Raw genomic sequence first — 15,690 nt, 5'->3', positions numbered from 1 at the left:
ATGTAAGGGATCAAGGAGAGTGGATGCATGTTTTAAAGGAACGCCCCTTAGGATTAGCTTTGAGTTGAATGGAGAGAGAACGTTCTCTGCCGAGTGTATAAAAGTGTACAAAGAGCAGCACGTTTGCGCTGTTTTATGTACAATGTTAACAGTGGGCTAAAATATAGGGTAATTACCGTGCTTGTCAGGAAGAACACTACTGTTATTACTCAAACTTATTTTATTATTCCACTTCTTCATAATTTCGCCAATGTAATCACATACAGTGCCTTCGGAAAGTATTCAGACCCCTTGACTTTTTCCAAATGTTATGTTGCAGCCTTATTCCAAAATGGATACAATAAAAATGTTTGCTTATCAATCCACACACAATTCCCCGTAAATGACAAAGCAAAAACAAGTTTTTAGACATCTTTGTTTCTGTAATGAATACTCAGGGAGAAAAATGTGTAGGTTCACACGCAGAGCGCAGCAGATGTTTAGTAAGCCTTCGCACAAGGTAGGAATTGTGGTCACAGGCAGGCAATGGTCAAACACGGGTAGGCAGTCAAAAACAAACAACACCTCACAAGCATACCAACAGAAAGAACGGAACTAAATAGGGAGCTGATGAGACCAGGTGAGAAACCAACACAGGTGACATCAATTAACAAAAATGAAAGACAGGGCTATGTTCAAGAACACAAAGAAAAAGTACACAAGGTTGACTATGAAAAGAAAAGCAGAACCTTACAGTTTCATCAGACCAGAGAATCTTGTTTCTCATGGTCTGAGAGTCCTTTAGGTGCCTTTTGTCAAACTCCAAATGGGCTGTCATGTGCCTTTTACTAAGGAGTGACTTCTGTCTGTACACTCCACCATAAAGGCCTGATAGGGGGAGTGTTGCGTAGATGGTTGTTCTTCTGGAAGGTTCTCCTATCGCACAGAGGAACTCTGGAGCTCTGTCATATTGAACATTGGGTTCTTGGTCACCTCCCTGACCAAGTCCCTTCTCCCCTGATTGCTCAGTTTGGCCGGGCTTCCCCAGATCTGTGCCTTGACACAATCCTGTCTCGGAGCTCTACGGACAATTCCTTCGACCTCATGGCTTGGATTTTGCTCTGACATGCACTGTCAACTGTGGCACTGTCAACTGTGGGACCTTATATAGAGGTCAGTAGCGAAGCGTCAGTATAGAGACAAAGTAGAGTCACAATTCAACGGCTCAGAGGTATGTGGCAGGGTCTACAGTCAATCACGGATTACAAAAAGAAAACCAGCCCCGTCACGGACCAGGATGTCTTGCTCCCAGATAGACTAAATAACCTTTTTGCCCGCTTTGAGGACAATACAGTGCCACTGACACGGCCCGCAACCAAAACCTGCGGACTCTCCTTCACTGCAGCTGACATGAGTAAAACATTTAAACGTGTTAACCCTCGCAAGGCTGCAGGCCCAGACGGCATCCCGAGCCGCATCCTCAGAGCATGCGCAGACCAGCTGGTTGAACAACTCAATCATCAAGTTTGCGGACGACACTACAGTGGTAGGCTTGATAACCAACAACGACGAGACAGCCTACAGGGAGAAGGTGAGGGCCCTCGGAGTATGGTGTCAGGACAATAACCTCACACTCAACGTCAACAAAATGGATGGAAATGGGAATTGATGGAAATGTATGTAAAATATATCACTAGCCACTTTAAACAATGCTACTTAAAATAATGTTTACATACCCTACATCACTCATCTCATATGTATATGTATATACTGTACTCTATATCATCTACTGCATCTTTATGTAATACATGTATCACTAGCCACTTTAAACTATGCCACTTTGTTTACATACCCTACATTACTCATCTCATATGTATATACTGTACTCGATACCATCTACTGCATCTTGCCTATGCCGTTCTGTACCATCACTCATTAATATATCTTTATGTACATATTCTTTATCCCTTTACACTTGTGTGTATAAGGTAGTAGTTTTGGAATTGTTAGGTTAGATTACTCGTTGGTTATTACTGCATTGTCGGAACTAGAAGCACAAGCATTTCGCTACACTCGCATTAACATCTGCTAACCATGTGTATTTGACAAATACATTTGATTTGATTTAGACAGGTGTGTGCCTTTCCAAATCATGTCCAATCAATTGAATTTACCACAGGTGGACTCCAATCAAGTTGTAGAAACCTCTCAAGGATGATCAATGGAAACAGGATGCACTTGAGCTCAATTTAGAGTCTCATAGCAAAGGGTCTGAATACTTATGTAATTAAGGTATTTCTGTTTTTTATTTGTAATACATTTGCTAAAATGTTTTGTTTTTTAACTGTTTTCACTTTGTCATTATGGGGTGTCATGTTAGGAGTGTGTATTGGAGGCGAAGTCAGGTGCAGGAGAGCAGAGTGTAGTGAACAGTCACACTTTTTATTCCAATCCAAAATGACAGCACAAAGTAACATAAAATGTGCCCAAACACGGAACATAGACAAAAAGTAATGCGCGTAACAATATCCACAATTCCAAAATACACGTAACACAAACAATCTTACACAAAGACACGATGGGGAACAGAGGAATAAATACATATGGATTGATTGGGGAATGCCGGACGCCACCGACGCGTGGCTCCGGCGGCGCGTCGACACCGGCCTCGACGCAGTAGTTCAGGGTCTATTACATCAGCCACCAGAACCCAGCACCTCTCCTTCGGACCGTACCCCTCCCACTCCACGAGGTACTGAAAGCCCCCCGCCCGACGCCTTGAATCCAGGGCAGAACGGACGGAGTACGCCAGGGCCCCCTCGTTGTCCAGAGGGGGCGGAGGAACCTCCCGTACCTTAAGACTCCTGGAGCGGACCAGCCACCACCGGCCTGAGGAGAGACACATGGAACGAGGGGTTAATATGGTAATCGGGGGGAAGCTGTAACCTGTAACATACCTCGTTCACTCTCCTCAGGACTTTGAACGGCCCCACAAACCGCGGGCCCAGCTTCCGGCAGAGCAGGCGGAGGGGCAGGTTTCAGGTCGAGAGCCAGACCCTGTCCCCTGGTGCGAACACTGGGGCCTCACTGCAGTGACGGTCCGCGCTGGTCTTTTGGCGCAGCACGGCCTGCTGGAGGTGACCATGGGCAGCTTCCCAGGTCTCCTCAGCACGTCTGAACCACTCGTCCACCGCAGGAGCCTCGGTCTGACTTCGATGCCACGGCGACAGAACCGGCTGGTACCCCAATACACACTGAAAGGGGGAGAGGTTAGTGGAGGAGTGGCGGAGCTGGTTCTGCTCCATCTCTGCCCAGGGCACGAACGCGGCCCACTCCCCCGGCCGGTCCTGGCAATAGGATCGCAGAAACCTGCCCACATCCTGGTTCACTCTCTCCACCTGCCCATTACTCTTGGAGTGGAAACCCGAGGTAAGGCTAATCGAGACCCCCAAAAGTTTCATGAACGCCCTCCAGACTCTCGAAGTGAAATGGGGACCCCGATCAGACACTATATCCTCAGGCACCCCGTAGTGCCGGAAGACATGTGTAAACAGGGCCTCCGCAGTTTGTAGGGCCGCAGGGAGACCGGAGGAGACGACAGGACTTAGAGAAACGACCCACAACGACCAAGATTGTGGTGTTCCCCTGTGAGGGAGGAAGATCCGTTAGAAAATCAACGACGGGTGTGACCAAGGCCATTGTGGAACGGGTAAGGGATGTAGCTTACCTCTGGGCAGGTGTCTAGGAGCCTTACACTGGGCGCACACCAAGCAGGAGGAAACATAAACCCTCACATCCCGAGCCAAGGTGGGCCACCAGTACCTCCCAGACAGACAGTGCACCGTGCGACCGATCCCCGGATGACCAGAGGAGGGTGATGTGTGGGCCCAATAGATCAACTGGTCACGGACAGCAGACAGAATGTACTGAAGTCCGACGGGACACTGGAGTGGAGCGGGCTCAGTATGCAACCGCTCAATGTCCGCGTCCAGCTCGCACACGACCGGCGCTACCAGGCAGGAGGCCGGGAGAATGGGAGTCTGATCCATGGGCCGCTCCTCTGTGTCATACAGGCGGGATAGTGTGTCTGCCTTAACATTCTGGGAACCTGGTCTGTAGGACATGGCCCACCCTGCCAGACGAGGATTCAGTCTCCTAGCTGCCCGGATGTACTCCAGGTTGCGGTGGTCAGTCCAGATGAGGAAAGGGTGTTTAGCCCCCTCAAGTCAATGTCTCAAATCAAATCAAATCAAATTTATTTATATAGCCCTTCGTACATCAGCTGATATCTCAAAGTGCTGTACAGAAACCCAGCCTAAATCCCCAAACAGCAAGCAATGCAGGTGTAGAAGCACGGTGGCTAGGAAAAACTCCCTAGAAAGGCCAATACCTAGGAAGAAACCTAGAGAGGAACCAGGCTATGTCTCCATGCCTTCAAAGCCTTAACCACAGCCAACAGCTCCCGGTCCCCCACATCATAGTTCCGCTCTGCCGGGCTGAGCTTCTTTGAGATGAAAGCACAGGGGCGGAGCTTCTGAGGAGCCGATTTAAGGCAGAAGTTGTGACGTGTAGATTGATGAGGAAAATCTTTCTATTTAACTATTTTAGAAAAAGACTAACGTAACAAAATGTGGAAAAGGGGAAGGGGTCTGATTACTTTCCGAATGCACTGTATTTGAAATCTGATACTTGTGTCTTTGAAAATGTATTAGATGACGCTATGTATTTGCAGCCATTCATGGACAGTTTTGTATAAATCCTACAAATAAGCATTGGATATTAAATGCTCCAGGAATCAAATATTTTTTTCCTGATATTTTAGGGGGACTCACAACTCATAAACGCATCATATTTAGTCTATGTAGAGTAAGATGATGACAAGGATCTTCAACTAGTAGTCATAAACCACCTGAATATTGATAATCATTAGATTTTTGAGAAATGAATTGTTATAACAAGAACATTTTTAAACACTCAGCACTTGGGAATCATAGATTATGGGTGGCCAACCCTCAAGGAGAACAAGAAGAATTTTCTTCCATCCCTATTTTTAAAGACATAGTTCACCCAAATTACAAAATGTTTGTGACCTTACCTTGAATGGCAGTCTATTGACAAGGATATATGATTTGGTTGCCAACTGCCATTAGCCATTAATATTAAAATGTCCTGTGCAGAGCCTTGGTGTAGTTTTAATTTTTTAAATGTTCCACCCTGGTCATGGGCCTAAGCCATGTCAACATATGTAGAATTGCAAGAAATGAGTTGAAAAAATAAATAAATATGTGTCTAGGGGTAGTGCCAGGGGGCAATGAAATTCACATAGCAAATCTCACTCCAAGCTTTCTTCAAAAGTTGGCAGCCCTGGTGCACTACATTTATAGACTTGCCTTGTTCAGAAGGAGTGCAAGGTCGAATTGAGTTTGTGCATACTTGCACTTCACAGAGGATGTGTTCCCTAATGGAAATATGCAAATACATGCTACAACGTGCCAATAGTATCTTACTATCTCGTTCTTGGCTTCTTGGCTTCTTCTTGACTATGCTTCATTTGCTAACACTGTAAACGACACAGATGAACTCTCTTGGGTTAGTTATGAAAATATTTTGCATAAGTTGGGGATAATGAATGAGGGTCTATGTAAAATGTGTTCATTTGCCGGTAGAAATGTGTTTAACATCCACTGAAGTAGCTACCAAGTTTACAAGATAGTTACAGTAATTAGTTGCCGTGGTAACCAAACAAACATATTTGTCAGTTTAGCTAACCAAACCATCTGTCCTAGCTTGCTATTATGAAAATCGAATTCAACAATGACAATAATGTTTTCAATTCGACTTTTGTTTTCAAAAGCAGCTCAAACATAGAACATGTAAGAATGAACTATAGCCATTGAAATCTACCATGCGTTTTAAGGAAATAACGCATGCTCTAGAATTCCCGTCAAGCCAATCAGAAAGAAGTAGTCAACAACGCCATGGTATAAGTCACTCTACACATTAAGCTAAATGTATCACTGATCTTTTTTTCTGGTTTGACCACAAATCGTTTTTCATCTGCTACACGTTTTGTAATGATCGTGATAGATATTTACAAGCTATACCTCTACCATTTTTTTTATTTTTTTTATTTTCTATACCTCCACCATCAATCTCAACCATTCCATTGTCTTACGTCAGATCATCTCACTCCCACGCAATGCTCATCCCTCAACAAAAAATGATCCATTATATTTACTAGTGGCCGCTCTAACAATGAAAATAAACGTCTTCAAAAAATTGAAGGCAGTCTGGAGGAGGACCATTCTAGCAAATAAGAGGGCAGACACGCGTGTGAACGACAGTCATAACCGTTTCCACTAGTTACCACAGTCAAAACAGTACATAAACCCAGGGTCGTTACAAGTATATCATAAAAGTTCATGAAAACTAAAATGTGCTTTTAAATCTTCGTTTAAGGTTAGGGTTAAACATAAGGTTAGCAGTGTGGAGACATTTTAACAGGAGACGTTGTAGAAATAGGCAGGGGTTATGACTCTGTGGCTGTGGTAACTAGGGACGACAACCCAGCTAGCAGTGGATCTGGGAGGATTCTTTCGGAGATTCGGGACACCGCTGAGAGTCAGACTCGGCGGACGTCATGTGGCCCGAGTCTGGTTCGTGATTGAGCTCAGGCCGATTCCGGTGAGTTATCTGGCCCAAATGTATTACTTGGGGTTGCTTTATATAATTAATATTTCATGATTTATAATTTTTTTCCATATTTTCTCATTGTTTCTGTGATCAAACATTACAATTAACATTTAAATGTAATTCTTTATGATTAATGTATAAGTAGTATATTAGTATTTTGATACTTTGTGCAAGGCAATTGATAAGCATTAAAAACGTTGTGGATGGAGTCTCCCGAGTGGTGCAATGGTCTAAGACACTGCATCGCAGTGCAAACTGCTTTACTACAGATGTTGGACCCATGCCGGACGCGACCGGGAGACCCATGAGGCGATTCTGGTAAGATTTCAGCAAAGTTGGCTGAATTCCGTTTAGATGGAAACGTCCCGATGTACTTGGGGCGATTCTGGGCAGTTATTCATTTTGATTCTGGGCCAGGTCCGACACCCGATTCCGGGCCGATTCAATCAGTTCCGCCCCCCTGGAAGAGGGCCGAATCCTCATTGCTAGCTGGGAAGGTACAACTCCGATATAAAGTTTAATTTTTTTCTCAAAGTTGCTGGGATGTCACGTGTCCTACTTATATCAGGACACTGTTAACAACCTAATCATTACGAAACTTATGTTCAATCAAATAACCACATGTATCACATAAGCCATTACATTTTTATTTACCAAATTCGACACTATAGCCATTGAACTATAGCTGACTTGCAATAAAAAACGTTCTGCTTGGTGAGCGTTATTTTATTTTTACACCACCTGCTGGAAATGTGTGTGTGTTTTTTTTTATGCACCTGCTGGAAATGACAGATTTTGGGCCCAGTTATCCCTCTCACTTCGCTGCTTCTTCTCTGATTCTTTTTTTTCTTTTCTTCTTTTTATTATATATATTTTTTATTAACAACAAATCAATACATAAAGCACATGAAGGAACACAAGCATACATCGATTACAAACAATGGACAATCGATATACAATATCACATTACAATTACACAAGGACCTTAAGGGACATGCATATACTTACAATTCTAACAGATTTTTTGTTAGTAGAGCATTTAACCGTCTTAAAATACAGTTCAATTTCTTTTTGTAGGGTACGAAAATGTGGTTTTCTGTTTGTAAATTTACATTTGTGTATATGAAATTTGGCCAAAAGAATAATGAAATTAATTACATAAAAATGTTTCAGCTTATTTCTATTGTATGTAAAGAATCCAAACAGTACATCTCTACACAATAGTCTAAAATCTTCATAAATGTGTTCAATTATAAACCTACTGATGTCTTGCCACAGTTTTCTTACATGCATACAATGCCAAAACAAGATGCAACACTGTTTTTGGGTGGTCATTACAAAAGGAGCAATTTGAGTTGATGTTTTCCTTCAACTTCTTCATATAGTGGTTGGCAGGATAATATTTATGAATAATTTTAAAGGAAACTTCCTTAATTTTGTTAACAAGTAGGTATGTGTGTGGCAACATCAAAACTTTTTTCCAACAGATATTATCAATAAATCCATTCCAATAAGGCATGACATAAGGTATACAACATCCTGCTGAAACAAGGTTCGTATCGCTCTGTTGTTGAATGGACCAAAAGAGAAACAAATCTTTCCTACTGATGAGTCAACAGGGTCAATAGAAGGTAGGCTCTGAGGGTCAGGTCTTGAAATGTTCCTGAATAACATAGCAACACCTGAGGGAATGTCATCTCAAACAATTGCAAAATCTTTAGATGTTACAGGGACCTTGTAAAGTGATAAGAATTCTTTATAACTGAGTAAAAGACCCTCTGCATTTACCAGTTGGCTCACCAATAGGATATTATTTCGGAGCCAATATTCTAAAAACAAAGAAGTATTTTTATACAATATATCCCGATTATTCCATATATAATATCTGTGTGAAGAAAAATTGTGTTTATAAATTAAGGATCATGACAAGAAAACCTGCTGATGAAAATCAGAAAGTTTCACTGGAACTTTGTCAATATTATAATTGCAAAACAACATGAAGTTAAGGCCACCAAAAGTAGAGAAGACATGATGAGGAATAAAATTCCAGGTAGAAGTGGGTCTTCTTAGGAATTGTTTTATCCAATTGATCTTAAAAATATTATTTAAAGTAGTAAAGTCCAGAACATTCAGTCCACCATTTTCATAAGTGTTCATTAAGTGTTCTGACTCAACTATGTTGAATTGGCACAAAAGTGCGTAGAGCTATGTGGAGCGCGATGCAAACGAAGCGCTGTCGGGCTTATTACGGAAACCTCGTGTAGGCTGTGTGAAGCCCTTTAGCCAACTTGTTCTAGCTAGCTAGCTTACTAAGATATAGGGTGTCCAATCAAAAATCTTTTGACAAATTGGTAAAATAATGTTAATTGTGTAGATAATCCTCAAAAAAAAACATTGGTTCAAACTCTGTCTCTATCATAATCCACTCAATGTAGACCAGAGAAAAAAGTGGTCTAAATCAGTAAAATTGCATTGTGTCAGCAAGGCTGGATTCTGTGCAAGAATTAAGGCTACAGTCTACTTTTTAAATTTTATTTATTTTTATTTCACCTTTATTTAACCAGGTAGGCTAGTTGAGAACAAGTTCTCATTTGCAACTGCGACCTGGCCATGAAGCGAGGGCCAACCAACGAGAGCGTACAGGTCGCAATGGTGGATAGTGTATGGGGCTTTGGTGACAAAACGATGGCACTGTGATAGACTGCATCCAGTTTGTTGAGTAGAGTGTTGGAGGCTATTTTATAGATGACATCACCGAAGTCGAGGATCGGTAGGATGGTCAGTTTTACGAGGGTATGTTTGGCAGCATGACTGAAGGATGCTTTGTTGCTGCGATATAGGAAGCCGATTCTAGATTTAATTTTGGATTGGAGATGCTTAATGTGAGTCTGGAAGGAGAGTTTACAGTCTAACCAGACACCCAGGTATTTGTAGTTGTCCACGTATTCTAAGTCAGAGCCGTTCAGAGTAGTGATGCTGGACGGGCGAGCAGGTGCGGGCAGCGATCGATTGAAAAGCATGCATTTCATTTTACTTGCGTTTAAGAGCAGTTGGAGGCCACGGAAGGAGAGTTGTATGGCATTGAAGCTCGTCTGGAGGTTAGTTAACACAGTGTCCAAGGAGGGGCCAGAAGTATACAGAATGGTGTCATCTGCGTAGAGGTGGATCAGAGAATCACCAGCAGCAAGAGCAACATCATTGATGTATACAGAAAAGAGAGTCGGCCCGAGAATTGAACCCTGTGGCACACCCATCGATACTGTCAGAGGTCCAGACAACAGGCCCTCCGATTTGACACACTGAACTCTATCAGAGAAGTAGTTGGTAAACCAGGCGAGGCAATCATTTGAGAAACCAAGGCTGTCGAGTCTGCCAATAAGAATGTTGTGATTGACAGAGTCGAAAGCCTTGCACAGTAATGTCTCTTATCGATAGCGGTTATGATGTCGTTTAGAACCTTGAGCGTGGCTGAGGTGCACCCATGACCAGCTCTGAAACCAGATTGCATAGCGGAGAAGGTATGGTGGGATTCGAAATGGTCAGTAATCTGTTTGTTAACTTGTCTTTCGAAGACCTTAGAAAGACAGGGTAGGATAGATATAGGTCTGTAGCAGTTTGGGTCTAGAGTGTCACCCCCTTTGAAGAGGGGATGACCGCGGCAGCTTTCCAATCTTTGGGAATCTCAGACGATACGAAAGAGAGGTTGAACAGGCTAGTAATAGGGGTTGCAACAATTTCGGCAGATAATTTTAGAAAGAGAGGGTCCAGGTTGTCTAGCCCAGCTGATTTGTAGGGGTCCAGATTTTGCAGCTCTTTCAGAACATCGGCTATCTGGATTTGGGTAAAGGAGAAATGGTGGGGGCTTTGGCGGGTTGCTGTGGAGGTGCCCGGGCAGTTGACCGGGGTAGGGGTAGCCATGTGGAAAGCATGGCCAGCCGTGGAGAAATGCTTATTGAAATTCTCAATTATAGTGGATTTATCGATGGTGACAATGTTTCCTAGCCTCAGAGCATTGGGCAGCTGGGAGGAGGTGCTCTTATTCTCCATGGACTTTGCAGTTAGTACTACAGGATAAACATTTCTGTTTGAAAAAGCTTGCCTTAGCTTTTCTAACTGCCTGTGTATATTTGTTCCTAACTTCCCTGAAAAGTTGCATATCACGGGGGCTATTTGATGCTAATGCAGAACATCACAGGATGTTTTTGTGCTGGTCAAGGGCAGACAGGTCTGGCGTGAACCAAGGACTATATCTATACCTAGTTCTACATTTTTTGAGAGGGGCATGCTTATTTAAGATGGCGAGGAAGGCACTTTTAAAGAATAGCCAGGCATCATCTACTGACGGGATGAGGTCAATGTCATTCCAGGATACCCCGGCCAGGTCGATTAGAAAGGCCTGCTCGCAGAAGTGTTTCAGGGAGCGTTTGACAGTGATGAGGTGGTCGTTTGGTCGCAGACCCATTACGGATGCAGGCAATGAGGCAGTGATCGCTGAGATCTTGATTGAAAACAGCAGAGGTGTATTTGGAGGGCAAATTAGTTAGGATGACATCTATGAGGGTGCCCGTGTTTACTGATTTGGGGTTGTACCTGGTAGGTTCATTGATCATTTGTGTGAGATTGAGGGCATCAAGCTTAGTTTGTAGGATGGCCCGGGGTGTTAAGCATGTCCCAGTTTAGGTCACCTAGTAGCACAAGCTCAGAAGATAGATGGGGGGCAATCAGTTCACATATAGTATCGAGGGCACAGCTGGGGGCAGAGGGAGGTCTATAGCAAGCGGCAACAGTGAGAGACTTGTTTCTGGAAAGGTACATTTTTAGAAGTAGAAGCTCAAATTGTTTGGGTACAGACTTAGAAAAGAATACAGAACTCTGCAGGCTATCTTTGCAGTAGATTGCAACACCTCCCCCTTTGGCAGTTCAATCTTGGCGGAAAACGTTATAGTTAGCAATGGAGATTTCATGGTTTTTGGTGATTTTCCTAAGCCAGGATTCAGACATGGCTAAGACATCTGGGTTGGCAGAGTGTGCTAAAGCAGTGAGTAAAACAAACTTAGGGAGTAGGCTTCTGATGTTAACATGCATGAAATCATGACAGGCTCACGTTCCCATTGAATTCATGGTCTTTCTTCTCGAATCCGCAAGACATAAAACAATATAGAGGTAAGATAGATATCGATTTTGAGACATATTATTTTCATATTTTAGTCTACGCTTTTCATATTAATTTGAAATTCCTGTTATTTCTCGAAGAGTTCACACAAAAACTAGAGTATATCTGTGAAATGTCAATGGAGCACTGAGCTTATCTCATTACCTTTTCATTTTCAAAGCCTTTTGCATTTATTTTAGCTCGTGCCATGCTAACATTGATTTTTGTGACCCGGGGAAGCAACTTTGAAGACGACGACCACAAAATGTAAAATCCTCAAAAATTGTTACGAGAAACCTGTATTGCTATGTCAATAAACCTCTGTGCTTACTATCAAATGCATTAGATTACAAAAACATATTATGGTAATGATGTGTTACAGAAAGACCACACTGAACAATTCAGACCATTAATAACATTTGTCTTGGTCAAATGTATTTTATAACATAAGGAATTGACATTTGATCAACAATGTGCGTTTTCACCAACTCTGGGCAGAGTGGGTGGACACCCTATAGCATAGCTAGCTAGCTCTCCCTTTACTGAAAAATAAACAGCTTGCTTACAGTAGATTGACCTGAAGTTGTAGACATGCTACCCCAAAATGAAGAGGGACTGTTATCAGAAATCAGTCCATAGATCAGCATGTTTCTCTGTGATCGTTGCTAACGTAGGGGTCAAATAAGCAGCTAAGCGCAGCGGCAGCTGAGCTGAGAGGAGACTACTGGCCGACTGTGTACATGACTCGCGGCACAACAGGCAGGGCTAGCTCTTCTTCAAAACTCATTCATTGTGATAAAATAATGTTACTAAAATAGTGTGCTAGCTAGCTAGCTAGCTTATGGAGTAAGCAGTTGGTGTTCAGCATAGAGTGTGTGCACTAGGTTAGCTTCCTATTAATTTCATACAAAGTGACTAGCTTAGAGCTACATTAGCAAGCTAATGGACAAATCTAAGCTAGGTGCCATGCTCATCGTCAAACTCCAGAAATACTGCTCATTCAAGCACCAAACTTCTTAGCTAGATATAAAATTGAACGACTACGACTTCCTCAACAACAACAAAAAATCACAATCAATTACAGATGAATTGTTTTAGCTTATATTAATTTGGACAATTTGAGGGTGAAATTTGGGTCATAAGGCGATGTCACCTAGGTAATATTTTCAAATGTTATGGCAGCCCATTGTAGCCAGAGTACTTTTGAGCTATCTCATTACCTTTTGCGAGATACGAGACAGATCAGTGAAGGCGGAATTTATGTGCTATCTGATCCATTTCTCAATTGTGTTATATAATACATACGATACACTGAATTCATTTACATTTTAAATGCACACAAACCCTCTGTAATGTCTGGGATTTAACAAGGATAAATGAGGATATGAAAAAACTCTGTGGAATGTCTCTTTCTCTCCAGTCACACTGTAGCTATTAGCTATCTGGAAAGCAGACCTGGGAGTGTATTCAGTGACTCAGAACCTTTTATATCATAATGGACAGGGAGGACCTGATCCTAGATCACCACTATACTCTGAGGCGCATGACAAATACAGGCCCTGATCTCTACATGTACTTGGTCTTGGGAGACAATGATTGATATCTCTTCCATTCGCTATTACTCTCAGTCAACTCCACTAACAGGCACTGACAAACCCTCACCCCCCCTCAACCCCATCCTTTCCACTTTTATTCCCAGATAGCTTTTCTTCCTCGCAAGAGCTGCGGATATCTTTCCTAATCTGGAAAGAGTAACAGGTTATGCAGACAACACCACCTGCTGAAACTCATTGCAAACTATTGTTCCCCAGAGACGGAGAACATAGAGGGAACAGAAGTCACTATTCAAAACTGATGCACTGCTCATATCATCCCCCCCCCCCCCCCCCCCTCCCCAGGCATGCACACACGGACGAGTGCACGCACACACAGACTCGCACAGGCACACACACATGCGCACACATGCAAAATGGCACCACCACACACGGAGCCAAACTGCCATATATACTGTACAACCCTTTGGAAAAGAAAAGCTATTCAGAAAAAGAGACACCATGTTAAAGTGGAATGGAATGTTCATACATAGCTGGAATGGAATGTTCATATCCTGTATATTTGACTGTGATATGTGTCTCAGCTAGCTATCTTAAAGATGAATGCACTTATGGAAAGTCGCTCTGGTAAAGAGCATCTTCTTGACTAAAATGTGAAATGTAAATGTTTTACATACAGATCTCATATTGCTGTATTGAGGAATACAATTGTTTTTTATATTGATGTCACAAATGTATCATTTGTACATTTCTTTATTAATACTGTAGTTATTTGTTTCATTATACTGTGTAAAACCTAGCAGTATACAGATTTCTCTGAGAGTTTGCAAAAAAAACTTGATTATTTGAGTTAATAAAGCCGCATACAAACATACAACATCTCTTTTTTGTTTTCTTGAGTCAGGCAACTCCAAAATGTAGGTGATTCAGCCTAGTTCAGTGCTTTCTGTGGTGGTGGGGCAAGCCAGCAGAAAATACGGAGCGTTGTGCCGGAATTGGGTCAGTTTTCTGTCACTCATGGGGACACTACGTCACGGCCAAGTCTAAGGGTAGAGCTTTCAAATTCTAGCCCCTTGAGTGCTGCCACAGAGTTACATTAGAAGTGCCCATCCAAGAAGGCTATAGGTCATTGGACCCAGATAAAATGACGTCAAATCACGGTATATCTACATTAGCTTTGATTAGACATAATTTTTTAATCTTAGCTAACAGTCATCATCATGACTCAAGTCGACAATCAACTGGAGAATCCTTTTTAAACCTTGTCATAAGAATAGAAATAATGATGAGAAATTACAGATAAAACGAATCTGTGCTTATCGGCCATTGGACGATAACATTACACAACAAGTTGGAAATCGCAAATTCAACAATGAGCGGTTTGGAAGGAATCAGTGGCTAACTGCAAGCATTGCAAAGCAATCACTAGCCTGCTATTCAGTGGAGTGGCTGTCTAAGATTAAGGGTCTCTTTTACAAGTTTAAAATTATAAACATTCAACATATGCCATGCTGTCAATGAAGCATGATTTGTGACACGCTAAAAACAACTCGGAACTACTCGGAACTGCAAAATCAGACTTTAGTGAGTTCAAGACAACTGGGAACTCGGGAAAAACAAGCTACGACTGGGAAAATACGTTTTGAACTTTCATCCTACTCGGAATTGTAAATCGGGAACTCGGGCCTCTTTCTTGAGCTACAACCTGAGGATCACTGACTTTATTATGATTCAACCTTTTTTCCCCCCCGAGTTCCCAGTTGTCTTGAAAGCACCATAAATCCAGAGAATGCCAGTCTTTGATGACAAAGTATGATGACAACATTTTCCGACGAAGGACCTCAATGCCACCTTCCTATTCAAGTGAGCACAGAACAAAAATGTATTCTATGCTGCTGCATAAATTATGTAATATGCCAAGAAGATATGTATACTGTAGCTAAGAAAGTATGTTGTTAGTAAGCTGTTAGTAGCCCATGTGCCTCACCATAATAATTTGGTCTATTTTCACCTATTAATTTTGCCTGCTGTTCTAACTTGGTGGTGCCTATAACCTATTTTAGAGAAATGTAATCATAGAATATTGTAAGAGTTTTCATTGTCTGCTTATTTAGCCCCTTTATTTATCCTACGGTTCTGACTTGGTGTACAGGGAGTACACTTTAAGAACGGCCCATGTTCTGAATTCTTTCGCTGTACATTTCAAAAGTGCCGAACAAATAGTTCGTCACGAGCTCATTAACTTCTTAATCAAAATAACGGATTGCCTTTTATCCGCTCGTCGTCCCCTTATGCCATAGTTTGTACATCTTA

This window comes from Oncorhynchus kisutch, linkage group LG26, assembly GCF_002021735.2.
Source record: "Oncorhynchus kisutch isolate 150728-3 linkage group LG26, Okis_V2, whole genome shotgun sequence".
NCBI classification, from domain to species: domain Eukaryota; kingdom Metazoa; phylum Chordata; class Actinopteri; order Salmoniformes; family Salmonidae; genus Oncorhynchus; species Oncorhynchus kisutch.
This window is presented reverse-complemented; position numbering follows the sequence as displayed.